This window comes from Rhinolophus sinicus, chromosome 8 (assembly GCF_057876585.1).
Source record: "Rhinolophus sinicus isolate RSI-liver-muscle chromosome 8, RSI-T2T, whole genome shotgun sequence".
Taxonomy (NCBI): Eukaryota; Metazoa; Chordata; class Mammalia; order Chiroptera; family Rhinolophidae; genus Rhinolophus; species Rhinolophus sinicus.
The window spans coordinates 80,028,008-80,055,504 of NC_142508.1; the positions used below are offsets into that span (position 1 = coordinate 80,028,008).

The window sequence follows — 27,497 nt, forward strand, 5'->3', positions numbered from 1 at the left end:
CAGAGCTAGAAAGGTGTCTTGCCCTTGGGGGTGGAGCTCAGAGATGGGGAGGGAGGCTGGAAGGCGGATTGACAGGGGCCTGGGCTCCCGAGCTCTTGGCTGGCCTTCCCTCTAAGTCACTCCCAGTCAGGCTCACAGGACAGCAGACCACCTCGGACCTTCCTCTTACTCCTGGGGTCACCTTTTCCCCCATAACCAGTACCAACTGAATGCAAGAAATGCCACCCATGCATTTGGGGGTTTCCAAATACAAAAAGGAAGTAAGGTCAAGTTTGAGACTTGGCTAAAGCCTAGACATCACTTGGTTGTGAAAACAAGCCCCATGTGGTCAGTGCAATCTTGGGTTTGTGATAAATGACATCCACATGTGGACAACACAGCCAATCAAATAGATTATTGGCTGATGAAAGAGTATTGTAAATAAGGGAATGGCAGACAGAGGCCAGCCTTAGAACCCATTCAGAATTATGCACTCTGGTCTTGTGCTAAACTGGAGATCTGTTTCCAAAGTGAAGCCAACACACGGCATCCCCTTCCTGGTTGGACTTCGTATATTAAAGCTTCTGTGAAGTAGAAGGAGACTGTGTCTCTACTTCACGTCAACTGATTTGATTACAAGCAACCTCCCCACAGTTTGTCCGCAGTCCCATTGGACTCACTGAGGAACTGACAGTTTTTACAATCAAGACAACAGACAAGCTTCTCAGCTGTGAAGTATTCCGCTGACGGGACGAATGTGTAACCTCTGATCACATCCTGTTTTCTGTCATGGATCATATGTTGTTCAAGAAGACACTTCCATAAGTTCTCATCAAGAGACATAGGTGAGAGTGAGTATTCAAGTCCAGTGCAAAGCTCTTAAAGAAATAAAAGGAAATAAATACATTACTGACGAGAGGGCAAAGTGAAGTTAGGACTGCCAGCAAAGCCGTTAATGTGGTAACTGCAGGTTCTGTGTCATTTCACATTCTATTGCTATGACCTACTTCAAGTGTTCTCGAAATACCCTCTTCTAATTTGCTTCTTCAGTTTAGATTTGGTTTTGGAATAAAGCCATGTACTTTTTTTATGAATCAATTTTCCGATCTGATGCATTTATTACAGCTGCTGTCCTGGCAGCTCATACCTGACCTGGATTACCTACCATTTGATATTTATACCCCAGTGGCATCTTCTGTGCCATGCGGCCATGACAATCACACATGTATTTGCCTGATTTTAGGTAAAATCTTGCCGTGGAATCCCCAGGTACTGAGGAACCGTTGCAATGAGACGTTTAAGTAGAAGAGAGACGGGCATGGCAGAACGAGAGAGACAGTATCGTAGGTAAATTTGCACAAGGCAGGTAATACATTCTAACACCTCACTCAATGACAACATTCTCTGTCTTGCCAGTAGCTAGAGGGCAGAGTGACCAAAACAGGTGCCTGGACCTCAGTGAGTGTACGTCTCAGATGTGTGGCAGAATGAATAAGAAGCTCTCGCCATGAGCCAGAGGCGGACGAGGTCATGCATTTGTCCTGCTCTGTCTGGGCAGAGGCTTCCAAAGCACTGCTCCAGGGCTGTGGTTCGGTCCATGTGCATGGGTCAGTGTCTGCTTCATGCCAGTTGTGAAATATGTTAAATGGCACCCAGACATTAGGTGGTAACTAGGGAGGGAGGTTTCAGAGAAGAACATTGCTGCCTGGGGAGAAGCACTGATGAGATGGCCTAAGAAACTCCTGAGGGACTGTCATGGGCAGCTAGAGGGGGTGAAATATCACTTTTTCCCAAGTTGTAGCTGAATGTAGGTTGTAGTTATCCAGCGGATTGTTGTAAAGTATGTCCAGAGGCTCAAACCAAGAGAGACGTGCATTTCAGAAGCAATAGGAAAAGGCTAATCCCAGAACCTGCCAGGTTTCAGGAGGAGCTGCAGACCTTTCGAAAAGCTGGGGATGGGAGCAAACTGTTTCAAAACTTGATAAGGAGTATTACCAGGGATCTATAGCAAATGTGATTCTTAATGGTAAATTGTTAAAAGCTTTCTCACCAGAAGAAGGGATGAGGCAAGGGTGACTACTGCATTTATCACCAACATTAGCCCAGGTTGCCACAAGATCCCAGCAGATGTAATCAATCAAACAGGAGAAATAGAGGATGCAGATATCGGAAAGATAGACAGTGTCATTATTTGCAGGCGATGTGATTTATTACCTAGAAAACCCCAAGAGAATCAACTGTAAGAGTAGAGAATTGGACAACATTCAAGGTCAATATGTAAATATCAATAGCTTTCTTCTACATAAACAGTAATTAGTTAAGAGGATATAATAGGAAAAAGCCCATTTGTAACATCAAAAAAAACCCAAAAAAACAAACAAACCCTACTTTTAATATGTACAAAATACCTAGAGATACACCTAACAACTACAACATATTTAAGAACTATATGTAGAAAACTGTGGAGTTTTACTGAAGGACATTACATAGGACATATAAAGTGACAACCAAAATAAGCACATGCGATTACTGGCTAGGAAGGCATTATTCAGGCTCAATCAATTCTCCCAAATTATTCTATAGATTTAAAGCAATAACAAACAGAATCCTTATGTTTTACGCTAGCTGAGAGGCTAATTTCAAGGATCTTCTGGAAGAGAAAATGTGCAGAATTAGGCAGCAAATTTTAAAAATGACAATGAGGGGAAATTTGTCTCTTAAGAGACCCAGATTCATTCTAAAGCAACAGTAAGAAATAAATGCGAGATTCCTGCATGGATAGGTAGTTTAAAGCAGAGAGAATCAGAATTAGGACCACAGTTTATCAGGATTTTGTTAAACTGAGTGATAAATCTCAGTAACTGACACATATAGCGTATAAAACGCACAAAAATAAGTAATGGTATTTTTTACAGAAATAGAAAAAACAATTTTAACATTTGTATGAAATAACAAAAGACGCCAAATAGCTAAAGCGATCATGAGAAAGGACAAAACTGAAGGCATCATACCTCCTGATTTCAAACAACACTACAAAGCTCTAGAATTAAACTAGTATTGTGCCAATATAAAAATAGATATATGACCCAATGAAACAAAATAGCCCAGGAATAAACCCCTGCATATGTGGTCTGCTAGCAGCATTGACAAGCGAGCAAAGAACACTCAATGGGGAAAGGGTGGTCTCATCAATAAATGGTGTTGGGAAAACTAGATAACCACATGCAAAAGAATGAAATTGGACCCCCATTTTACACCACTCAGAAAAATAACTTGCAATGGATCAAATACTTAAACACAAGACCTGATACGATAAAACTCCTGGAAGAAAACAGGAAAACTCTTTCACACCGGACAGTGACTTTTTGGAAATGACACCAAAAGACAAGCAACAGAGGCAAAAGTCACCAAGTGGGACTATTCAAACTAAAAAGCTCCTGCACAGAAATGTCAACAATTTTTTAAAAGGAAAAGGCAACCTACAGAATGGGAGGAAATATTTGCAAACTATATATTGAATAGGGGATTAATATCCAGAGTTTATTAAGAACTCATATAACTCAGTAAGAAAACAAACACTCACGTTTTAAAAATGGGCATAGGAACTAAATAGACATTTTTCTAAGGAAGACTTCCAGATGGCCAACACGTATATGAAAAAATGCTCACTATGAATCATCAGGGAAATGCAAACCCAAACCAGGATGAGATGTCACCTCACACCTGTTGGAATGACTGTCAACAAGACAAGAAACAAGTGTTGGTGAGGAGGTACAGGTAAGGAAACACTTATACACCATTGGTGGGAATGTAAGTTGGGTCAGCCACTGTGGAAAAGAATATAACGTTCGTGAAAACATTAATAAGAGAATTACGATGTAATCCAGCACTTCCACTTTTGGGTATATACCCAAAGGAAGTGAAACAGGAGTTGGAAGAGATATCTGCACTCCCACGTTCATTGCAGCATTATTCACAGGAGCTAAGATACGGAAATAACTTCAGTGTCTGTCAATGGATGATGGGATAAAGAAGTTGTGGTACTTACGTACATAAAATGGAATATTATTTGGTCATGAGGAAGAAGAAAACGCTGCCATTTGTGACAACATGGATGGACTCTCAGTGACAGAAGGCAGACAGAGAAAGACCAAGGCTGTGTGCTATCACTGATGTGTGGAGTCCATTAAAGCCAATCTCGTAAACAGAGAATAGAATGGTGGTTACCAGGCAATGGGGAGATGTCTCAGGGTACAGACTGGGAAGTAGAAGGTAGAATGAAGTCCTGAGCTAATGCACAGTCTAGTGATTATTGTCTACAATACTGGATTATAAAATTTCAAAGCTGCTAAGAGACTAGATCTTAATTGTTCCCACCACAAAAAAGAAATTATACTTATGCGACATGATAGAGGTATTAGCTAGTGGTGGTAATCAAATGGCAAAACGTGAAAGTATCAAGTCTACTCCCTGTATACCTTAAACTTTCACATATAAACTATTATATGTCAATTATATTTCAATAAAAACATAAAAAATAAGGCATCTCTGGTTAAGGAGGAGGAGGTATAAGATTATTTTGGTCAAATTTTTGCCATTTTTGTGGCAATTTATAGCGTATACAAAATTAATCAGTGTTTATTTCCTAATTAAATCCATGCTTACTGTGGAAAATTGAAAAATGAAGACAAAGGGAGAAAACAAAATGCACCCAAAGGTCTATCTCCAAAAGCTGATATTGTTAAAAACTCTAATAACGAAATCCTGGGACAAGCTCTGCCGACGGGTCTGCGGACCAGACGCTGGGTCTTTGAGCCCCTCTGTGAGTACAAGCTCTGGACCTTTGTAAGTGACACAGCTGTGATTTTATGCTCCCTCACAAAATTTTATGATTCTCACAAAAGATTATTAGTCTTCCTTGCCCTTCAGCAGATGCCAGGTTAATAAAATCACAACACATTTGAGTTGAAGATAAATTCTGTTTTAGTGGGGATGGGTTGCAATGTTATCCAGAGCAGTAATGGGAAAAGTCTACGTGTCCCTTTAAAGTAAAACAGCATTGCAGAAAATAATGTCATCTTCAGCAGTTTTACTGTGTGGCGTAGGGCGACTATTGATTTGTCATTTTCTGGGTTTAATAGGGATTGTGAAATGTTGAGTTCATCTCCAATATCTATTCGAAAAGGTTCTAGTGTTGCTGTGAACGAGGGCAAATTGCTAACGTTGTTGCTTGCTGGGTTTTAGAAGAGCTGGGCAGGCTGTGTGAGTTCAGCACCCCCTCCCCCACCACTGCCGGACACCAGGCACTGGCCCTGCCAGCTCCCCACCTCAGGGGCGTCTCAGAACAGACACGGTGAGGGCTGCTTAATTAATTTGGAAAATTAATATAAAGGGAATTACAGACATTCTTACAATGGATTTGCAAGTTAATCTTAGCGTCTTTTAAGTTTCTAGTGAATTCCAGTTTTCTAGCTGTGCCACCACAAAGTTGCAGAAGATGGGTGGTGTTTTAAAGCTTCCTGTTGTCCCCTTGCGCCCTGCCCTGGAAGCCGCAGATTCTGTGTTTCTTCCCGGATCCCCAGGCACACAGAAGGCGCGGCACCCATTGTGGTGGCAGGAAACTGGGTCGGTGTGAAGGTGGTTTTCTCAGTATCAGCCCCCTGGCTGCATGATCACACACAGTAAGTGACTGTGTCAAGGACTTGGACAATCAAAATGCACAAGTTCTGAGACCAAGGGTTGTGAGAAAGAAGCCGTGGGATTACAGTGAAACAATGTAAACTGAATAAAATACTGCCTTTCACCTGGGCCCCTTCGTCAAGCATGTGGTTCCTTTTCAGTGCCTCACATATGCTTTTTATCCTTGGAAACACATTCTTATTTTACTGAAGATGCTTTTTCAGGCTTAAAGTTCATTATTCTGTTTTAGTCATCAATCGTCCCATTTTGAAACGTTCATTTTGTTTTTAGGAAGTCTTGCACGAGCATGTCTGTTGTGTTACTGGCCTGTGATGCTTGGGTGACCTGTTTCCCTCTGATCTGCTCTTTGCCTAAAAGGCCCAAGGAGAAGTGTTTCCCGTCATATTCTTATTTTGTTACCAACTCCAAAAGCTTTGGTAACATTGCTAATTAGTGTTTTGCATGTGTGTTTAGAAAAGCAAAGTTTATCATTTTATGGCCTGTCAGTCCACTAGTAATTTGGAGGCACAATAATTTTAGTAATGATCCCCAGGTTTCATGAAATGGAAACATATCCCCCTCCCCCAAAATAACCTTGACTGAGTCATTGGCTCCTTCATATGGGCCAGTGCTGACCCTCTACAGAGTCCAGGCTTTACACACACACAGCATCAGAGACGCTGCTAAAGAAATGCACTGCGTGGCATTGTCTCTGAATCCTGCTCCAAGTGCTGGCTTCGTGTCACCCTAACCAGGTGATCAGTGGGGGCTGGCACTGATAGCTGTGGTGGCAGCTGGCTGACACCCACATCCCACCAGGACCAGGGCACTTGGCGCCGACGCCATGTCTGCTGTTCCCACTTGGAAGCCTGGGCTCTGGGATGGGACCAGCCAGGCACCTCCGCCTAGCATTCCAGCAGGTGCTGTCCACCCTCCATCCGTTTGTCTCAAACTTGGAGGCTGTGTGTTACCCTGCTGCGATCCGGATGCCGTCTGGACACAAGGGCCATTGTCTGGGGCTCGGCTTCTCGTTGGTTCAAGTGACAGCTCTAGTGTGTTCCCTTCAGACCATCCCCTCTCTTCCAGGAATACAGGTGCCCACCCACCATTCTAGGGGGGTTAATGATCTTGAACTATTGCCAGTCACTCTGTAAGCTGTATCTCAGTTACCCGGGGTCCTCATCAGATGACAGTGAACAGGACAACTGATCTGGTGTCTAAGGATGGATTCGTCCTGCCACAGATGTCACCTGTTCACACAGAGGCTCTCGGTGTTTCTTTCCTCTCACTCTCCTCTCGCCGAGCGCTAATCTTTTCTTCTCTGTCCCAGACGGAGATATCTGCCTCTGAGAGAAAAGTTCTAGCTCTGCCGTGTAGCTGAACCTTTCTTTTTTCTTTTGCTCATCCCAATGACTCTTGTAACCTCTCTGTTTCAGTTGTCAGCACGTAATTTTTGTCTACACAGCAAGGAGAGCTTGGTGTATAACAGGCAGAATTTGATGAGCATAAAAGAGAGAAGAATCAAACCCTTTATACTGCAAACAAAATATTACGTCATCACATTCACGTAACCATAACTCTGCATTCATACACCAGCCGTCACACAATTACCAGTGCCAGCTCTCCTTCACGTTAACGTCCCAGGGCTACACTGAAGCCACATTGTTCCCACTCTCTCATCTGACCCGAATGTACGCTCTGTCACTTGCCCACAATTAGCACCGATTGTATTTTTTTTAATTTCAATCTTTACTACCTCCTTTTCCTTTCCACTGGTCTCTCCCAAGGAATAAAATTAAGCTGTCTGCAGGCCGTGTCTTCTTTTCTATACTTGACTCAGAAAACCCTAGGAAAGCACCATACATTCCCCAATACTTAGATCCTTGACCATTCAATTAATTCATTTGTCATCACTGAACTTCCTCTTGTGTTGGTTTCAAAATAATTTATTCCACCGGAGAACCCTGGAGTCCCTGGTGGGTTTGGTATACTTGGTGAACCCAGTGTCTGTGGAGGACTCCCGTATCCTGGTGACCCCCCCCGCCATGTCCCTTGCGGATCTGTGGTCCCTAGAGACCACAGTGTTCCTGGAGCATTCAACACTTCTTGGTGGTTCCGAGTGGTCCCCAGTGTTTTGGGTGAACCCTGGTATTTCTTGTGGAACCGTGTTTCTCTGCTGGATCTTGGTGTCCCCGGTGGGTCACAGGTGGTATGTGAGGGCACACGCGAGGATGACTGTGAGTGTGCATTTATTAGGGCGTGTGTGCAACGGACATCAGTTACAAAGTAAGTAGCTTACCATTTTTTGAACTCAGTATGTGCCAAGGAATGTGTTAAAGTTTTAGCTCTAAAGAAAGCTAAAGAGACAGGCTCCACGGGAGTTCACTTGTCCAAGGGCAAATAGTGAGTGACCAGCAGAGGCAGGAAACTAATTCGGAACAACAGGCTCCAAGAAACCAGGTGCTCTTATGGAACAAAACCCCAAACTGACCCTGTGCCGTACAAGGCACAGCAAATAGGTGACTTCCGTGATTGTGAAGATAAATACCAACTCTTGTGATGGAAGACACATGGATGCAACCAAGGAAAATAGACATAATTGATGATGGTTCAAAGAGAATGAGACAATGGCTTTTGATAATGCAGTTTTGGGACCTGGGCTATGGGTGGCTGGTAGGGGTTTGGAGACCATCCTCCAAAGTCAGAATGCAGTGGCCACAGGCAGCTCCGGACCCCGTCACAGCACGCCGTCCGATCCCCTCCATCTCGTTACCCAGGGCACAGCGTGGAGGGCGGAGTGGCTGCTGTCCACATCCGTGAGGGATGTGTGCCTGCTGCTGGGGCCGCCTCTGGCGTCTCAATCTCAGAGCCAGACGCACCAGCTCATCATGCTTAGACAGGCCCGAGTGAGGAGACCGTTCCACCGGGAAGTCGCACAGATGCGATCTCAATTTCCAGGCAGATTGATGGTGCTGCTGGTAGAGCCTTCCCTGCTGACAGGGAGAGTCAGACATCATGACCTGACCATTCATCATACACACACGGACTCCGGCTGCCTCCATCCCACCTCCCGGTTCTCAGCTGGGCTCTAACCAGCTCACATGAAGTCTGGGCAGCTTCCGGTCGACCCCACGTACTTCTGGAAAAGTAGGTTAATAAATCCTCCTGAGTCACCCTGAACATTACAAGGTTTCTTTTCCTCTGCTAAGTTGGGAAAGATCCCAGTGCAACACAGAACTGAGGTCCTCGCCAAGAACGTGTCACCAGAGCAGCCCATAGCACTCAGGAAGGGAGGGGTTAGGCTAAATAAGAAATGTCACTGACGGCTGCTCTGGTGGACTCACCTGGTCCATAATTCCCAGAGTGGTGGATGAGTAAGGAAAGGACAGGATACAGAGAAGTGGAAATGTTGATGCAGACTCCTAACTAATTCCTTACTCATAAAACAAGTCCAACTCACATGTGATCTTGCTATTAAGATCTACGTGAGCCCAGCAATGGCCTAAAGTGCTAGTAGCGTATTATAAATCACACATTTGGAGGGTGGGTAAAATTCAAGAATTATGTTCTCCTAAGTCATTGCTAGGTCAAGGCAAACGGGCCTGTAGAGAACTGTTAAAGGTTGTGTATGTGTCAGAAATCGACATAATCACTTTGATATATGAGTTTATTTGTTTGAAATTACTCTGTAGAAGGCCTACTTCATTTCTCTCTCCTCACAAGACATGCATCTTATTAGGCCAGCATCAAGCTACCGTTGCCTGGTGTTCTCTCCATCTTTCCGTTACAATTTTCGTTGTACTGTGCGGAAAGATTTAAAGGTTCCAGAGCAATGGAGAGTTGGAATATTGATAAAGCATTAAATTTAGAATTAAGGCCTAAAGTTAGGACAAATGTCTGGTAATTAAGGCTCGGATGAAGCGTTTCGTTAAGACAGTGTGTCCAATTAAATAAGACACTTTAGTTTAACTTTCTCCCAGCCCTATTTCTCACAGATGTACAATCATAACAGCCTATGGGAGACAGGCCCCGCCCCCACACCCAGTGAGGAGGCCGTACTGTTTCATCACCCCGCCCCTTCTGTCCCAACCCAGGACTCCAGTTCCCAGGAACACAGCAGAACACACGAGAAAACAGATGTGAGGACGGCCCCTTAGGACCTTAGATGTGAAGGGACTGAGCTTGGAAAAGCTGTGGGACTGAGCGATGAGTGAATCACATGTTTAGTTAAAGATTTTACTCATTGTTGTAAATTCTCTCTTAAAGCAAGCAAAGGCGCACCTGGTAGAAGACAAATTGTTAGAAAAAACGTCTTGTGAGGATGCACACGGACCCAGTTATTCTTGTCATGAAACACGTGAAAAATGGTGTCTGTGGCTTACTCCGGAGTCATTGTTTGTACTGTTTTCTTGTGACCAGAGGCAATGCCCAATCCTGCCTGGACATGGGAAGCCGTCTGCCAGATAATGTTTGATTCAAGAAGGAAATAAAAACTGCATTACCCATTTATGTAGAACTTGACAAAAATGTGAATTCGTTACATAGCTCTTGGTATAATTATTTCCAATAGGTAATAATTGTATGAATGTAGATGCAAAATTTTAAATCTTAACAAGCTAAATAAGGTATTAAAAGAATCACCATATCAAAAGGATACTGTTATCCCCCCAAATTCAAGATTTACTTCATAACAAGCACACAATAAATGTTAGGTGTTATGTTAGAAGATGTCCTAATATGTGCTGGGTATTGCTCTAAGGACCTCACTGAACCATTTAAAATTCAGACCAGCTCTAAATAATGCACAACTGAAGGAACAGAGACACAAGTCTTGCCTAAGTCACACAGCACAGAAGTTCTGAATAATAACCTAATAAAAACTGTAATATCAATTCAGTAACTGCCCAAAGGGCCCTTGACAACACTTTAGCACCATCTTTAACACACTCTGTGAAAACAGTGCTTTGATGGGAGAGACTCTAAGTGCACACCAAACTCTCACTTGTTCCTCTGTATTTTTCCATTCCCCATGTACCTGACTCTGGCCAGTAGGATTAAGTGCGAGTGACAAACCATCCACTCATGACATTCTCACGCTCTTTCTTCCCCACCAGGTGACCTCTGAGGAGCTGTGCTTCAGGTGGTGCAGGACGGTGGCGCGGCCTGGCCGACAGCGGACTACTCGTGAGTGAGAAATCAAACCTTTGTTGTTTTAAGCCACTGAGTGTTCAGGAGACTTTCTACTTTAACAATTAGAGTGAATTTCTCAGATGAGTACAACCAAAAATATAACAATAAAACAAATACAAGAAAACAAAAAGAACATCTTAAACCAATATTCAATAGCACTGTGGATGGGAAGCATGAGGTACGTTTTTTGAATTGCGAAAAAAGATAAAGCAGCTGGCTATTTTGCAGGGTCAAAGGTGAAATGAAAACAATTCTGAAGGTTTCTTTTGCCACAGTAATAACTGTCTAGGAAATAAAAAGAGAAAAAGAATCCCAATTTATGAACAATAAGAGGAATGTAGAATGGTTGGGAAAACCTAACGAAAATGTCTAAGCTGGAACATAATACTGGAAGACGTTATTATACTTCTTATGAAAACGGCATAAGAAGACAAACTGTCCCAGTCAGGGTCTCACAGGAAGCAGGTGGCACATTCTAGTGGGATATCGGAGGAGGGTTTAATAAAGGGACTAACTCTCGTGTGGGAATTAGTGTGAGGGATGGGGAAGCAGTCTGGGGCCGAACCAACTCTAGTTGTACAGGGACGTGAGGACAAAGGGACTCAAACACCTGGCGAGAGCTGAGGCGCAGCTGACAGAGACCTGTGTCGAGGAGGCTGGGAGGTAAGTCACTCACCGCCCCGTTCCAGTGGCTTTGCCAGACCTGCCCTTTGGCTGAACCCACCTGGAAGCCGGAAGGCAAGGGAGCCAGTTAGTCTTCTGGGGACGCAACGCGATGGAAACGGGTGGAAAATGAATCTGGATGGGCTGATGGAGCTGGAGCACCTTATCACCCCCTCGATGGGAAGCTGAATGAAAAAAACGTCAGCCTTCCCCAGGTTAATTTATAGATTTAATATCATTTCAATTACAATACTAATAAGAACTGGGGAAATTTTATGAACTAATTCTCAAGTTCATCAGGAAGAATAAAGAGGTGAGCTAACAAAATGCCAGTAGAAATAATAATGATAATGGGGGATTTTCTTTTAAAGGTACACACATATGATAATCAGTCATTTGTACAAGTTTACACACACGCACGCACGCATGCACACGTGTACACACGCACACACACACACACAGGCGAGTTAATGGAGCTCAGAGAATGACTGCATCTGTCCCACTGCAGGCGGGAATGCCTGGCTTAGGGTGCACAGAACAAGACGTCACCTGGAGAAGGCTGGGAAGCTAGACACTCACCACCCTGCTGTTGGAACTAAGTACTCATATACTTCTCTTCCTTCTCTGGTGTAAGGCGCTGGCGGTGTTACCGTCTGACAGTCTGATGGGAGGCAGACCTACTCCTGACACGTGGCGAGTCCCTGCTCCAGCGTCTGCGATGGGGACCACGTTCCATGGATGGTCTTCCAGGTGACCATCTGCTCACGTTAGGCTTTTACTCTGTGGCTCTCTTCTTAAATCTACTTTTCACTTAGTGATCTTCTCACGTGATGGATTCAGAGAGAAAGCTGGGTCTTATAGGACAAGACCCCTGGATGAATGCAGCACAGTCTTCGCCTCCTGTCACATATTCCGCAGAGACAAGGTAAGAGTCCCACCGGAGCAGCCTCCACACCACCACCCAGGGAAATTCCCATCACTCTCTGGGCCAGACGCCCTCCGTCCTCCACCCAGCTCTGCCCCCCCCCCCCCTTTCCTCTGTGTCCATCACCCCGGCCCACAGCGGGTACAGAGCCTCTTTCATCCTTCTCTGTGGTCATTATGGGCTGGCTGTGTCCCCCAGCGAAGGGCACACTCCTCCTAGAACCCGCTCCAGGATAGTGGCCGGTGGTTCTGGAAATCGCACCCTCTCCCAGGCCTTTGGGACCAAGCCTGTCACCAGGCCAGCTGTGGAGCTGTGAGCCCCCGGTGCACGGCCAGCGAATCGTCCTGTTTTTAAATCCTCCCCTTTTTATTCCGGTTTCAGTTTACCATCCTATCCTGTCCTGCCCTCGTCTGACACACCAACTGCTCTAAAGCCGTCTCGGGCGTCCCATCACACTCACAGAATTTCATTCACTGTTTTTACCAACAGGCATCCTTTTCACAACGTTCGCTGTATCATTGAACCATTTGCAACATTATTTAATAGTTTTTTATATCTACTCCTCTTTTGCTTCAATAAATATGTTTTCAAAGGACACTAACTACCATAAACAGAGAACTAGTATCATTTGACATAAATAAAATATAACCATAAACGTAAATATAACACATACAAAGCTCTGTTCTTGAATTCTTCGTGTTGCTTAGGGCTCTAAGTGTGGAAAGGGATTAGCAAATGTTAAAACAATTGTGAAGACGCCCCTGGTGTGACGAAGCGCTGGAAGTGAACATGGGGAGCCCGCCAACCTGTCAGGTTTGTCACATTCCACCAATGCTGTTGTGCCGACCTCTGGGGAACTGGCTCACTGGGCAGACAGTCCGTCTGCTGGGCAGTGAGGCCGCAGCCACCCTTCTGCCGTCCGTCCACTCCCACTGACCGTGGGCAGCCTCTGCTGCAGCTGTTACACCATGTGACCTTCTCCACGCCCTCCTGCAGCTCTCCTTCCTCTTCCTGGTTCACAATGTTGCTTTGCAAGACCTGCCCAGGTGTCAGCTTCTCCTTCCAGCTTCCTTTGCTGCCAGCCAACCTTACCTCTGCCTGGTGTGTGCTTGCGAAACCCGTGGTCCCTCTCTCTGTAGCCTGGGTCTCCCTAACTTGGGCTGGGTTTTCTTCTGTGGGCCATCTGGCCCCCGTGTGTCATAATGCTATAACCAGAGTGAAAAAAAACAGGCAGAATTGAAAATGAGGGCATTGGAACTTTCACTGACTGGCTGATGGACTTTTGCTTCTTTTGCTGGCAGAGGAAACCGCTAAGACCAGTGCCTCAGCCTCCAGGACGACCCCCTCTGGGGCCCATCTCTGTCCACTGCAAATGGCAGAATGTTCCAGTCGTGATTTTGATAAGTTTCTGGCTATTCTTTACAGAAAATTGGGCACCACACATAGGCTGAGGCCCAGATAAGGAGCTCCGAGGGCTGGGATTCAGTCCAACACCACTGATTGTCCGTGGAGATGTGAGGGGCCACTTCCCACCCTGCCCTGGACTTCGGGTCTCTGCTGCGTCACATAAACTACGTCACCCAGAGACGTCCCCTCTGAAGACAGCGTGACGAGGCTGCTGAGCTCACAGCCTGCGTGTAAATCCTGGCTCAGCCTCCCAACCACACGGGCCTTGGAGCCTCCCTTCCACTCTCTGGATCCGTTTCCTCAACTCCACACGGGGGTAATAAGAGCACCTTTCTCAGTCGATGAGAAAGACAATGTAACAAGTATTTACGGCAGCATCTAGCTCACGCGCCCATTCTGCATCAGCTCTGATCAGCTGTGGGAGGAGGGAGGCAAGCGGGCAGGAAGGCCCAGCCGTAGCAGCAGGGGTCAGCCCCATCGTCCGTGTCAGAACTGATCCCCTAAGAAGGCAGAGAGCTCCTGAGGAGAGGGGTGTTAGGACTCTGTCCCCACCCCCCAACAGACACCACCTGCTCCTTCTGGCCACCTCTGGGTGGACCCAGGGACGTCCCAGTCCTACAGATGAAGTGCAGTGGGCCAGTGTCTTGGAAACAAAGGAAGAACCTGGCGCCTGAGTGGCCGCCTGGGATGCAAGGGCTGCTCAGTACTCACCCTTGGTTGTGTGGATCGTTGTCTGATTTTACTAATTTCAAGTTCAACAAATACGTGCTGGGCTCCACCGTGGCCAGGAGCTGTGCTGGGCACGGGGACACGTTGGGGAGGGCAGCAGACGTGGTGTCTACGGCCATCAAGCTTCCTGCTGTTTGGGGTCCTGTCCCCCTGGGCGAGCTGTCGTCTTCTGGAGAGGAGGACGGGCCAGCTTATCTCCTCAGTGTTTTCTGAACCTCTCCCGGCGCTTAGTGAGACACTTGGTGCCAAGCAGACGTCTCAGGACAGTCAGCACGGACGGGGCCAGGGGGTGCAGCAGCCCGAGCCTCGCCAGGGAGGGAGACGCCCAGGGAGTGCCCTGGTAAGGTGGCATCTCTCAGGGGAACCAGACCTCTGGGTGAAAGCTGAGGCCGACCCAGGGCCAGGTGCAAGGGAGAATGAAAATGGAAGTGCCCAGGCCCTCAGACCTGTGACCCAAATCACCTCCTCTGCGGCGGGTTGTTGTGCTTTGTTCCTGCTTGGGCTGCAGCTGTGGCCGGTGGGAGTCGGGTCGCCCTCCTGCTGACCTGCGTCAGGGTCTGACCCCGAAAGCAGAATCCACTCCACGTGTGTGTAACAGTGAATTTAAGGCAAGGCATTCGCGGTGCAGGTCAGTGAGCTACGAAACCAACAGCGATAAAACCAGAGATGAGCGAAGCAAGAAGCCTCTTCCCCCCCCCCCGCCCCCCAGAGCTGGTAGGAGAAAGGGGGGGCGGTTATTCGAGCTCAGGCTCCCTGGGAAGCTCCCGCATCCCCATCCTGTGAGCAGGAGCTGGCGCCCTGGGAGGGGTGGGGCTGCTGCTGGATCCCCGCCCTGCCAAGGCACACAGTGGAGGAGACACCTGCTTCTGTCTTCTGCGCGGAACCCGAGTGGAGACCCGCTCACCCAGGCTCCCCACAGCCTGCGGCTGTCGCCTCGTCCAGGCAGCGAAGCAGAGAAGAGCAAGGGAAGCTTGGGGAGCAGAGAGCCCGGAAGCAGGACAGTCTGTGTGGCCATGAGGACGGGCCATGCGTGCGATGGCCGCCAAGGCTGAGGGGCGAGCAGTGTCTCTGCCTCTGTGGAAAGCACAGGCTTACTCCTGAGAGCGGGAGGCCTGACACCTGAATGGTCCTGGTGAATTCCGGGGAGGATGGGCACCCTGACGCGTCCTTCTGGTGCCTGAGGACGTTCTCAGCCGTGCGGCCTTCATTCTCTCCAGTCACGGGAGTCGAGTTTTGTGTATGTTTACACTTGCTGCCTCCTGTTTAGATCCTCAGGTGGGTCTTGGATGTGTCACCAAGGAGAAATTCCCGAGATACTGGTTCATGAGGACACTGAGGTGTAGACCAGCGTGCTTTACATTATCCCATTGAAAAGAAGAACACAAGCACGGAGTGAGCTCAGGAAATATTCTACGTCTGAGTCGGAGGTGTCACTACAGGATGACTGCATGTGACCACACCTGGACATGGGTGGTGAGGTGACACTGGGGACACAGAGAACGCCTTCCACTTGATACAACTAAATATTTCACATGGCTGTGATCTCGGGAGAAAAGCTGCGGCTCTGCCCCGAGTCCTTGCCGGTGCTGCTTTGCTCCGGGGGTGCAGAGTGATTTTGGGGATTCATTTGTTTCTTGTAAGGGGAAGGCACAGTGTCACGAGGCTCTGTGCCCAAGTGTCTCACTGATGAAGCTGCACCTGTAAAACACGGCGTGAGGGGAAGGGCCCCAGGAGGAGGCGGGAAGCTGGAGAACGTCTCATGTTCCCGTGAGAGTGGGAGGTTGAACGCTAATCGATGAGATTTGAGGGCTAGGGACATTGACAAGAGGGTGAGTGGCCGAGTGGCTTCCAGAGGTCACCAGCCTGGACCAGCTTATCTGAAGTTGTCACCAGACTGTCTAAGAAGCCCTGTCCCCACCCAGGACTATGACAAACCTGTCTTACTCAAAATGCCCACCCGTGGGATGTTTGTCCGAAGGTGAGGTTTGCCTTCTCTGCAGACAGTGAGGGGCTGTCCTGCGGTGACCAGGCCGCAGGCAGAGGGGTGTGACATCACCGTGTGGCTGGAGCAGCTCTCTCACTGGGGTCTGTCAGCTGCAGTCCCGACAGCGAACAGCAGACGCAAGTTAGGATCGTCCAGGGGGCTTCACGTACAAGAGCAAACGTAGCGAAGGTGGCCAGCGGTAAGGAAACCCGGGGCAGGGCAGGAGCCTGGCTGGCAGGCGCACAGCGGTCCCCACCCCTGGGCTAAGGGACAAGAGAGGGTGTTTACAGAACCTCAGGGCACAAGTCCCCTTGAGGGGAGCCCAACCTTTGCTCTGCATGCAGAGCCAGCCTAAGGAGGGGCCTTCCTCACACACCTGCCAGTTTTCTGCCCGACTCCATTGGTGGCTAGAGCCAGGGTCCGGCCGCTGTGGCAGACACACACCCTGCCCGCTGGGCACAGTGGGGTGGAGACAGTGGAGCGTGGGCCTGGGGTGTGAGGAGAAGGGGGCACAGAATGAGCCCGGACAGAGGCGAGACCTTACTCCTCTGGGCTACGTGGAAAGTCCCTCCAGGGTGTCACTCGACATTCGGGAGGGCACGTGCAGCACGAGACAGATGTCAGCACCCCGGGCGTGGAGTCCTTCCACTCAGGCTGTGGGGCAATGGGGCTCCTGGACGTCTGGGGGAGCAGGGCAGGCAGGGCAGGGGAGCGATGGCCGCTCACCTTGCATCAGCTCTTCTGTCCCCAAGCTCTCATTTCTCACTCATTGTGAGCGCTCAGAAGCAGAAAATCAGAACTCGCCTTGCCCCCTGCATTTGTGATTGTCTGCCGGGCTCTGAAGAGAGCTTTTCTGTGCCCAGGTCTTCTCTCGAAAAATGCCCTTCCTACTTGCCCTGTCTTACATCCCTCTCTGTTTGTCCTTTTCTTCTCACGTGTTTCTTTGTTTGCATTCTTCCATCTCTCTGTCCGACGACTGACACGGGTCTGTGCGTGCCTCTCCCCACTTCGCCATTCACTCCACAGGAGAGCAGTTCTGTAGCATGAGCTGCATTGCAAATGCAAACTGAGCTTTGCAATAGCTCTTATTCCCCGAAGGAGCCCGTACGTCCCCCTGGGGGACCCTGAGGGCCCTTCTCTCACTGGCTGCTGCCCACTACCTTGTCCACCTGCGCTCGCTGGACACTCCCAACCAACCTGGGGTCCCGAAATCCATCTCGTGCTTTTACCCCTTAGCCGGGCCTTCCTCTTCCCATCCTCCCTCCAGCACCTTTGGTGGTGTGGGTTTCAGCTTCCAGCATGGCCTTGCCCAAGTCCATTTCCTCTGTGAAACCTCTGCTGAGCTCCTGCCTTGGTGTGTGCTCAGCATTTTGTGTGACTCTCGCTCCTTCATACTTGCAGTGCCTTCCTGTTCTCTGTGTTCGTCAGGGGCGCCCCCACCCCAGGATGTTCCGCTGGAAACAGGGAGGAAAGCAGGGAGCTACCTTTGCCATCCAGACCTGGCTGGTTGAGCCCTGGAAATAGTTCTCAAATCTGCCCCTGTCTCCCAACCCCTGTGCCGGCTGCACAGGCGTCATTTTTCCCTGCACCGTTCTGACAGCGTTCTAATTGGTTTTCATGCCTCCAGCCCCTCTCCTTTCCAATCTATTTTCCACGCTGCAGTCAGGCTGTGCAAAACACACTCTGACCTTGTCTCCCCTGCTGTGGGACAGAGCCCACGCTCCCTCGTCTGGAGGTGGCCAGAGCCCTCTCCGGCCTCATCGTTGGACAGCTGACCCTCTTCCTACTTCTCCCTCCTGAGCTGTGTTCTCAGTGTCAGGGTGTGATGCCGCCCGTGCCTCTGTGTCCCCTGCCTCGTGCTGTTCTCATGCGTATGAACACACAGTCTCAGGAAGACCAGGAGGAGCAGCTGCTGGAGAGCTGGACCCCCGGGGAGGGGTGGGAAGACGTGGATGGTTCTCTGACCAGCATAGGCCAGAGAAAGCGAAGGTCGTTGCGGCCGTGTGGGCTGGGCAGTGCTTGCACCGCCCTCTCCACGCTGGCCAGAGAACCATCCATGTCCTCCCACCCCTCCTGGGGGGTCCAACTCCTGAGAACAGTGGTCACCGGGCACCACACACTGTGTGGGGGTCATCTGTTCTCCTGCCCAGAGTCGGACGCCATTTACTACCTGAGCCAGCACCTTTCCACGTGAGGCCGAGAGCCTGGAAGCTGCACTCCTGGCTCTGTCCCCACACTTTCTGTTTTTTGGTATTTCATATACTTTAAATTTTTAATTGCAGAAAGAGAAAATCCTACGAGAAAAGGTGTGGCACTACTGAAATGTGTGCCTTTGCCTGTCATCATCCCAGCTCCATGTGGCAATGACATCACGTGCAGTCGCTTTACAAAGACGAGATGGTGCTGTTCCTGGCGTTTTCTGGGGCTCTGTGTGCCTCCTGTCTCGTCTCGTTCTGCAGGATCTCGCCACTCGGACGAGCCATGGGGAAGCCAGGCAGGATGCACGGTGCTGCCAAGCTGTGCTCCGCTGCTCCTGTCCTACTGGACACTCGACCAACGAAGGGGGTGCGATGGCAGAGAGGTACTGAGCCTCTGGAAACACCTCGTAGTCTAATCCTTCTTCAGCTTTCCTACAGGAGAGAAATCAAGGTAACCTTGCTTAACTCAGAGTCTCATAAATGTGTTTATTTATTTATTATTTACTTTCATAAATTTCATTGCGGAATATGGGGGAACAGTGTGTTTCTCCAGGGCCCATCAGCTCCATGTCATTGTCCTTCAATCTAGTTGTGGAGGGCGCAGCTCAGCTCCAAGTCCAGTCGCCGTTTTTCAGTCTTTACTTGCAGGGGGCACAGCCCACCATCCCATGTGGAAATTGAACCGGCGACGTTGTGGTTGAGAGCTCGCGCTCTAACCAACTGAGCCATCCGGCTGCCCCAGAGTTTCATAAATTTAGTTGGCCATGAAACCCTCCCCTTCGTGGAGTATGTGTCAGTCTCTCCCCGAAGTGTCTGTGAAATGTAGTTTGGGGGACACGAGTCTGGCTTCCTCCTCAGGTGATCAGGCCCATCCCGTCCATGGGTGTGATCAGATGCCTGTGACGCTGTCCGCTGGTGTGCCTTCCAATTCTACTGATAAACATTTATTAAGCACTGCATAGGGACAGACATCGTGATAGATGGTGTGAGGGAAGAGGGATGAAGAATGCTTCTGTGAAACAGCCTCTAACAGAAGATAAGTCAAGAAGAAAAATAGCTCTAGAACAAGGTAAATTGTTTTCATTATTAGATTAAGATTAGTGCCGTAAAATAGATATAGACAGAGTGTCATGGAGATTCAAAGTAAAGGAGGAAAGAAATACATGCAGCTGGAATAGTCAGGGTTGGTTACCACGCTGAGATCGGGACACATCCATCCAACTGCCTGGTCAGCAGCCCTGCTTGGGTGTCTCAAACCAAACCCATGAGCCCCCTTCCCCATCAACCTGGTGCCCCTGCCACATCCCTCTCAGAAGAGGCCACCAGCCCCCTGCCGCACAGGCCAGACACCAGCAGGCTTCTTGTCTCTGTCTGCCACCCACAAAAACTCTTTTCACAGTACTCTTGTCTCCTTCTCTCCAGCACTTGTCCCAGGTTGTAATTCCAAATCTGTCGATGCGTTCAGAATCTGTCGACAGTCCCCGCAGTCTGGAAATGCACATGGAACGTTCTTTCTCCTCACCCGTCTCAGAACTGGTTAAGTGCCCAGCACATAGTAGGTCCCATCTCATAGTAGGTCCCAAATAAGTAACGTTGAATGAATGGGGAACAAATGAATGACTGCATGGGCTGGTTTTAGAGCATGCTCTTAACCAAGAGAGTTGTGACGTGAAAATGGAGGGAAAGAATATTCCAATGGAAGGAAGGAAATGAGAAAAGGCACGGAACCTGGTCAGTGTTGGTGTATTAAAATCAGCTTTTTCCTAGAGGCAGTGTGGTATATGGGCTCCATAACTGGGTCCTGGCACAGGAAATGGACATTCGTGGAAAACAGAAACAACAACATCAACAACTAGAGAAATCCAGATGAAGTCTGTCATTTATTTAATAGTAATGTGCCGTGTTACTTTCCTTGTTTGGCAGCTACGATACAAGATGGCAGCAGCATGGGGAGCTGGGCACGGGGGACAGGGAACTGTCTGCATCGTCTTTGCGACACTGTAAATCTAAACTTACTGTAAAATTTAAAATTTACATTAAGAAACCAATACATTTCCCTCTGTGTAACGGAGACCATTCCAGTCTAATTAAGTCTTATGAATGAGCAGTAGTAGAACTTAGTCCCTTGGGACTGATAAAGGCCACAGATTTTAGGATGTTTTGTAAATGGAGGGGTGAGACCCACGGCAGGACACCAAGGGACACTGGAGGGTTGCAGCGTGTCTGTCAGGTGAGGTTCGAGACAGCAGAGCTCACGTGTCCTTGCCCAGACTCCCCCGGCCACCCTGTGCCAGAGAAGGGCTTGGGGGACTGATCTGCAGCCCCCCACCCCCTGCTGAGAGCCAGCGGAGCGCTAGGCCCCTGACCTTGGAGCCAGGCTCTTTCTCTCCCCAGCCTGTGGTCACTGGTGTGTCCTGCCCATACCCTTCTGATCCGTGTCCCTAGCTGTGTGTGCCCCCACCCTGCACTCGGCTGGACCTTCCTCAGGGGATTGCATCTGGGTGCCAGGCTTGCCCTGCCCGTCCCGCTCTAAGATGGCTCAGAGCCAACGGCTGACAGGTGTGAGACAACAAAGCTCCACTCCTTCCTGTCTGGCAAGACAAGCTCTGAGGTGGAATGAACGCTCCAGAGACCCCCAGGCTCAGTCCATGGCTGGGATTTCACCTGGAATCACATTCTTGCTTGACTTCTTTCCATCTCGTCCTGTGTCCTCCACACCCTCGTGGTTTGTGATTTGTTTGCTTGTTTATTTTAATCATTGGTTCACGGTCTGCTTCTGGGAGATGCAGATCTCAGACCCTGGCATGGTGTGGTTCGCAGAAGGAATAGGCTATAGCATCAGCAGAGTTGCCCTCAAGCCCTAGCTCTGACACCTACCAGCTACATCACCTCAGAGGAGGCTTCCCTGCCTGTCGTCTCTATAAAGCAGCAGAAGCAAAGCACTTCCCACATGACTATAGGGCTTACATGAAATAATGAATGTCAAGTGCCTGGCACCCCTTCCCTGGGTCTCTGGGCAGCACAGCTTCCAAGCAGCCGGGGCCCCTTTCCTATTCGAAGGCTGTGTCCCTGGACCTCGGATAAACGCCCTGTGTGTCTCGGTCAATAGAGGATATTAGCAAATGCTCTGCCAAGTGTTCTGACTGCGTTTGCTCTCACATTCACCACCATAAAAAGTAAACAGCAGAATAAATGGCCCATCTGCTGCCATCAATCACACACACAATCTTCGCCCACTGTAACCCAAGGCAAATACGGTAATGACAAAATCCATAGCCGGGGCAATGACGGAGTGTTGGCTTGGACTTCCCGCTCTCCACAGCCCCGGTCCATGATCCATTATCTAAATGCACAGTAAGTGTCCCGAGAGATCAATACGTTGCCTGCCTCTGCTGTCATTGGGCAGGTTGGCTGCTTTGAGCCTTTGCGCCCCGGGGGCCTCTGGGTGGTACATACCAGACAGTTCTAGAATCGAGGGCCTGGTTCCTGAGCAAAGTTCTGTGGACCATTGAGAACCCAGAAGGTGGACTGTCCCATCTGGAGAAAGCCACCAGAGGAGTAGGGTTCATTGTCTGCAAGTTTACCAGTTACTTATACATATAAAAGGGAGTTTAAAATAACTTTTCTGGCTTCAAAAGAGATAGATGTTTTGACATTTATGAAAGTTAAGAGAAGAAAGTTCAAATAATTCAAAAAAATCGCACAAAAATGGCCGCTGTTAAAATATTGCTGTATGCCCTTTTAAACTTGTTCTACTCCTTATATGTTCAGCACACATATAAAAAATAAGATTTATTATGTTGCCCAACTGTGTTTTTACTTCTGTGTGTGTATCTTGTCTCGATATAGGTACAGTAATAAAATATGTACGACCCTGTTAATAATATATGTGAAACCATTATTTAAGAGTTGCATGCTATTTTATTACGTGAATGTACCTCGGTTTATTTAAGTACTTTCCTATTGTCGGGCATTGAGGCATTTCAAGTTTATGTAATTATGAATAGCACTTTAAAAACAAGGTTGTTCATCAAAGTCTGATTAGCTCTTTAGTATCAAATCCTAGAAGAGCGATTACAGGTCAATGGTATGAACATGTTAAGAGTTTTGATACACACGTGCCAAATGCACTTCAGAAAGGTTTGCCAGTTGACTTCATCGTCCTAGGAGTATATCTATATCTATTTCTTTGTATTCTGACCAACACTGAGTCTTCTCTTTAAAAAGAAAAGAAAAGTCTGCGAGTTTAATAGGTAAAAATAATACCTCACTAGTCTGCCTTGTGTTAAGTAACGATACCAACCGGATAATTGTGATTCGTTCATTGTTAGTTTAGCCGCACTGACAGATGAGGACATAGAGCCTGTAGAGAGTACATTGCTCTCCAGCATCACATAAGCAAAAGCAAAACGAGGTATACGCAGGTGAGGCATATGCTTCTTTACTCTAAAATCTCTATTACGGCAGAGTAGTTTTCATTAAAACTTTTAAATAAACTGCCAAGCCATGGCATTTACCTATCTCACATTCGAGTTTAATGAAAAAGATTTTAGTAACAAAAAGTTTGATGAAAGGATAATATAGCCACGAGAATATGCCTCTTCCGCACTTAGTTAATAAAACCCTTGTCATGTGAGGTGCCACGCGGGGTCTCTGCTCCCGCTCCCCATATAAGAACGCAGAATCTGGTGAGGCCAAAAAGGAACACCCACAGAGCCTTGGATAGGGGAGTCATACCACTATATTCTTGCTGGCGGCTGGGTTAGAGGCACAGGAAGCAGGAGCCACACGATCTGCAATCCACCGACCGCTTCTCTGCCAACCAACCGACCCCTTGCTAACTGCAATCCGCCCTTGCTAGCTCAGACACGGCAGTTATATTAGTGGCCAGTGGCTCACTGGTTACAGCTGACGGCCAACTAGCCACAGCTGATGGCCATCCAATCACAGTTGATGGCCATTTACTACCCGAGTGAGCACCTTTACGTGTGAGGCCGAGAGCCTGGAAACTGCACTCCTGGCTCTGTCCCCACAACCCTCTTTGTTCTGGAAGACAGGACGTGTGCACTTGTGCGTGTGTGTGTGTAAACATGTACGTGTGCGTGTGTATGCATGTGTACGTGTGTGCAGGAGGCACTGCTGTGAGCCAGGAGCACAGGGGGGCCCTCACCCTCTCCCCTCTGCTCACTGGTGCTTCTGTCCATCATTATAAGACAGAGACTCTCACGTTACATAGGCGGCCATTCAGCCCACACCCCTGTGGGCATTCATTCCACAAATATTTCTCTTTTTTTTCTTTTTAAGATTTTTTATTGGGAAAAGGAACAGGAATTTATTGGGAAACAGTGTGTATTTCTAGGGCTTTATTATTATTATTATTGGGGAAGAGTAGTGTGTTTTTCCCAGGACTCATCAGCTCCATCTAAGTCAAGTTGTTGTCCTGTCAGTCTTAGTTGCAGGCGGCACAGCCCACCATCCCTTGCGGGAGTTGAACTGGCAACCTTGTGGTTGAGAGGACGCGCTCCAACCAACTGAGCCATCTGGCCACCCGGGAGGCAGCTCATTGACTTCTAGCCGCGGAGGGCACAGCTCACTGGCCCATGTGGGAATCGAACTGGCAGCCCTGTTGCCCAGAGCTCGCGCTCTAACTAACTGAGCCACCTGTCCGCCCCATCCACAAATATTTCATAAACAACTCTGCTTGTCGTTGGGGATAGGATTGTGCACACAGCAGGAACAGTGCCTCCCTCATGGAGCTTCTGTGCAGCGGAGTGAGGCAGGAAGGCCGGACCCTGAAATATCATGGCTTGTACATAGCCTGGATAATCAGCAAAGGGTCAGTGATATGGATGGCTTTTTCCACGAGGCAAATGCCAGTATGCCACAGGGCCATTTTGCAGAGGGCGTATGAACTGCCCATGGTTACGCTAAAACTGGCCAACAAGTCGGACGCTAGCATGCCTCCTGTGGTGAGCTCAGCAAGGTCTGCCAGCGTCACGTACACGTAGCACATAAGCTCACGGTCTGTCCCGTTTCCTCTTCCAACAAAGCTGGCATGCTGATTTACACCGCAGCGTACACCTTGATTAGACATTATTAAGTGGTCATTAATGAGCAGCATGACCGTTCTAATGTCCCCGAGTATGTTTGAACAGCACAGCGAGGAGCAGTGATCAGTCAGCATACATTTACATATCCTCCAGAAAGCCAGACAGAAAGCGGAGTTGGCTGTACTTTGTACCTAGACGTCTGCAGAGAAAGCTCACCTGCGTTTACACCAGGTCCTGACAAAGCCCTGTCACCAGAGCTTGGAAAGGGACCTCGAGAACAGTGAGGTTGAGGACTTGTGGGACCTCGAGAACAGTGAGGGGCGAGTGCTTGTGGGACCTCGAGAAGAGTGAGGTTGAGGACTTGTGGGACCTCGAGAAGAGTGGGGGGCGAAGGCTTGTGGGACCTCAAGGAGAGTGGGGGTGAGGGCTTGTGGGACCTCGAGAAGAGTGGGGGGTGAGGGCTTGTGGGATGAGGTTGTGTCATGCAGGGTCTCTGGTCCCGCTCCCCGCACCAGAACGCAGGACATGGTGAGGCCAAAAAGTAACACCCACGGAGCCATAGGTAGGGGAGTCATACCACTATATTCTCAATGGCAGCTGGTCAAGACACAAAAGCAAACATCCACCAGTACCCCAATGAGGGGACTTCCTGCACCCCAGTCTCGCTGGCGGCCGGGCGAGACAGGAAGTAGGATCAACACAATCCGCCATGTAATCCGCTTGCTAACCCCACCCCCTAGCGTAGCCACGGCAGTTATATTGATGGCTAATGGTTCACTGATTACAGCTGATGGCCACCCAGCCACAGTAGATGGCCATCTGATTACAGCTGATGGCCATCTAATAACCGAGCCAGCACCTTTCCACATGAGTTCGAGAGCCTGGAAACTGCTCTCTGGGACTCTGTCCCCACAGGCTGCACCCCCGACATTCAGATGCAGAAGAGTAGCAGGTCGTGTCTAGCTCCTGTCACGTGTGGTGACCTCAGCCACCCCTGCTCGGATCTCACTGGTCTGTGGGAATCTGGCACAGAACACGGGAGTCCCCTCGGTGGTCTCGCAGGTAGTCTGTTTCCTGCTGATGCTCGGCAGGTTCTAAGGACAGACCCTTCTGGCAGTGCAGACTCAGAAGGCGCTCGGCTGCAGGCACACCCCCCACTCTCCCTTTTGTCCCCTCATTCCTCGCAGCTCGTTCCCTTGCTGCCACCTCCTGTCTGGCTTCCACGCTGCCCCCGCAGTGCGCTCTGAACAGACGCACCATGAGGGAGACCTGCCCTGCTCATCAACTCAACACAGCCTCTTTGGGGACCAGAAAGGTGTGAGACAGGCTGCGAGGAAGGCCTTTTTGCCCCTGAACTACCCCAAAGCTTGGTTTCCCTGTCAAAGCAGCCACAGGTAGAAAAAATGTGCCACACGTGTGCCCCAGGGGCAGGCGGGCATGTGGGGGTTTTTCCTCGTCTACCCCTTCCATGCGTGCTCAGGGCCTGTCTCACGCAGCACTCAGTCTTTTTTGTTGAATGAGTGAGTGAAGGGGCTGCTCTCTTGCCCTGGAGCCCGGGGCCTCAGGAAACTGCAGTGGCCGTGGCACTCCAGGGCCCCCACATTCTGTGCTGTCATCGCCATGCCAGCTGCCTTAATAGGCACCTCCACTTAGAAGCTACGGGAGGCCAGGTGCCCAGCGGAGGACGTGACTTCCGATTATGGCAGTGATTCGCTTGCCGACGAGACCTGCCGTCTTCTAAATTTGAAGTCCAATTTGAAAGATTGAAGAGCTCTTCAAAAATGTGAAGCGCTCCCAGTAATTTCCAGCTGGGTTCCACTCCACCTCCCAGAGTTCTGCCTCCGCCCGTCAGGCCCAAGCCTGTAAACACCAAAACGAGGGTGTAACTCAGATGGTTCTGGACCGATGGGGAGGACAGGGAGATGCGGTGCAGCGTCAAACGTGTCAGAAGATAAAGCAAATTGGCACGTTTTCTCAGTGCGGGCACCATGTCCTCTGCTCCCCGGCTTCTCTGTCAAAGAAAAAGCAGCTGGGTCTGCAACATGAAAAAGGCCTTCAAGTTCACAGACTGGCACAAGCCCGTGTCCCAGCTTGCGGACTGGACACTCCTCCCACGGAGAATTTGAGTCCAGGGATGTTTGTCTAATTGAGATGTCGTGTGCAGGTGGGGGAGTGTGCGAGCTGCACTCGCAACAACTGCTCCCTCTCCGAGTGGCATTGGAGCCCTGAGTTACAGACCCAAACACTCGCCTCTTACTGTGGTTGTAAAGATCTCACAGTGAAAAGGTGTGGAACATGGACGACTCTCAGAAATCTCACTGCCATTTCAGCTCAGAAGTCACTTCCTCTAGGAAGAGTTTCCCACCCCTCATATGTCCCCAAAGCCACTTGATTGAGTGGCCTCCCTCTTGCCCCCACCCGCAGCCAGGCTGAGAGCTTCATGGGGCAGACAGGTCATCACGCCTGGCACCCAGCCAGTCCTGGCAGAAGGCCGGTGCTGACTATTCGTGCCGTGTCCACTCAGCAGATGCAGAGCCCGAAGGCGGGCCCTCCGTCTCTCAGCAGAAAGCTGTCTGCCTCTATCCTCTGCCCCAGAGTTTCTTAAACTTCGGGTCATGAACGAAAGGTTATTGCACTTCAACCTGTTTTCATCCTCGCGTCGGCGACGGGACCTTCACTGTAAGGAAAACAGA

The 27,497-nt window shown here is 49.0% G+C and overlaps 2 long non-coding RNA genes across 5 annotated transcripts in view; one reads left to right on the forward strand and one right to left on the reverse strand.

Annotated features, from left to right (window-relative positions):
* The window catches only part of LOC141567529 (uncharacterized), a 264,987-nt gene that overhangs the window by 225,317 nt on the left and 12,173 nt on the right, over positions 1-27,497 (forward strand). Inside the window, exons 3-8 of one of the 3 annotated variants that reach the window (XR_012490226.2) lie at positions 10,773-10,842; positions 11,431-11,726; positions 12,146-12,436; positions 13,144-13,249; positions 18,839-19,205; positions 19,613-19,751. This is a non-coding gene — a long non-coding RNA (uncharacterized LOC141567529). Of the gene's footprint in view, positions 1-10,772; positions 11,727-12,145; positions 12,437-13,143; positions 13,250-18,838; positions 19,206-19,612; positions 19,824-27,497 lie in introns of those variants that run through there. The other 2 variants (XR_012490228.2, XR_012490227.2) reach the window with 2 other exon arrangements.
* LOC141567531 (uncharacterized) overlaps positions 20,791-27,497 on the reverse strand; it is a 49,793-nt gene continuing 43,086 nt past the window's right edge. Inside the window, exons 4-5 of one of the 2 annotated variants that reach the window (XR_016022117.1) lie at positions 25,108-27,481; positions 20,791-25,074 (exon numbers count right to left, since the gene is read on the reverse strand). This is a non-coding gene — a long non-coding RNA (uncharacterized LOC141567531). Of the gene's footprint in view, positions 27,482-27,497 lie in introns of both variants that reach the window. The other variant, XR_012490232.2, reaches the window with a different exon arrangement.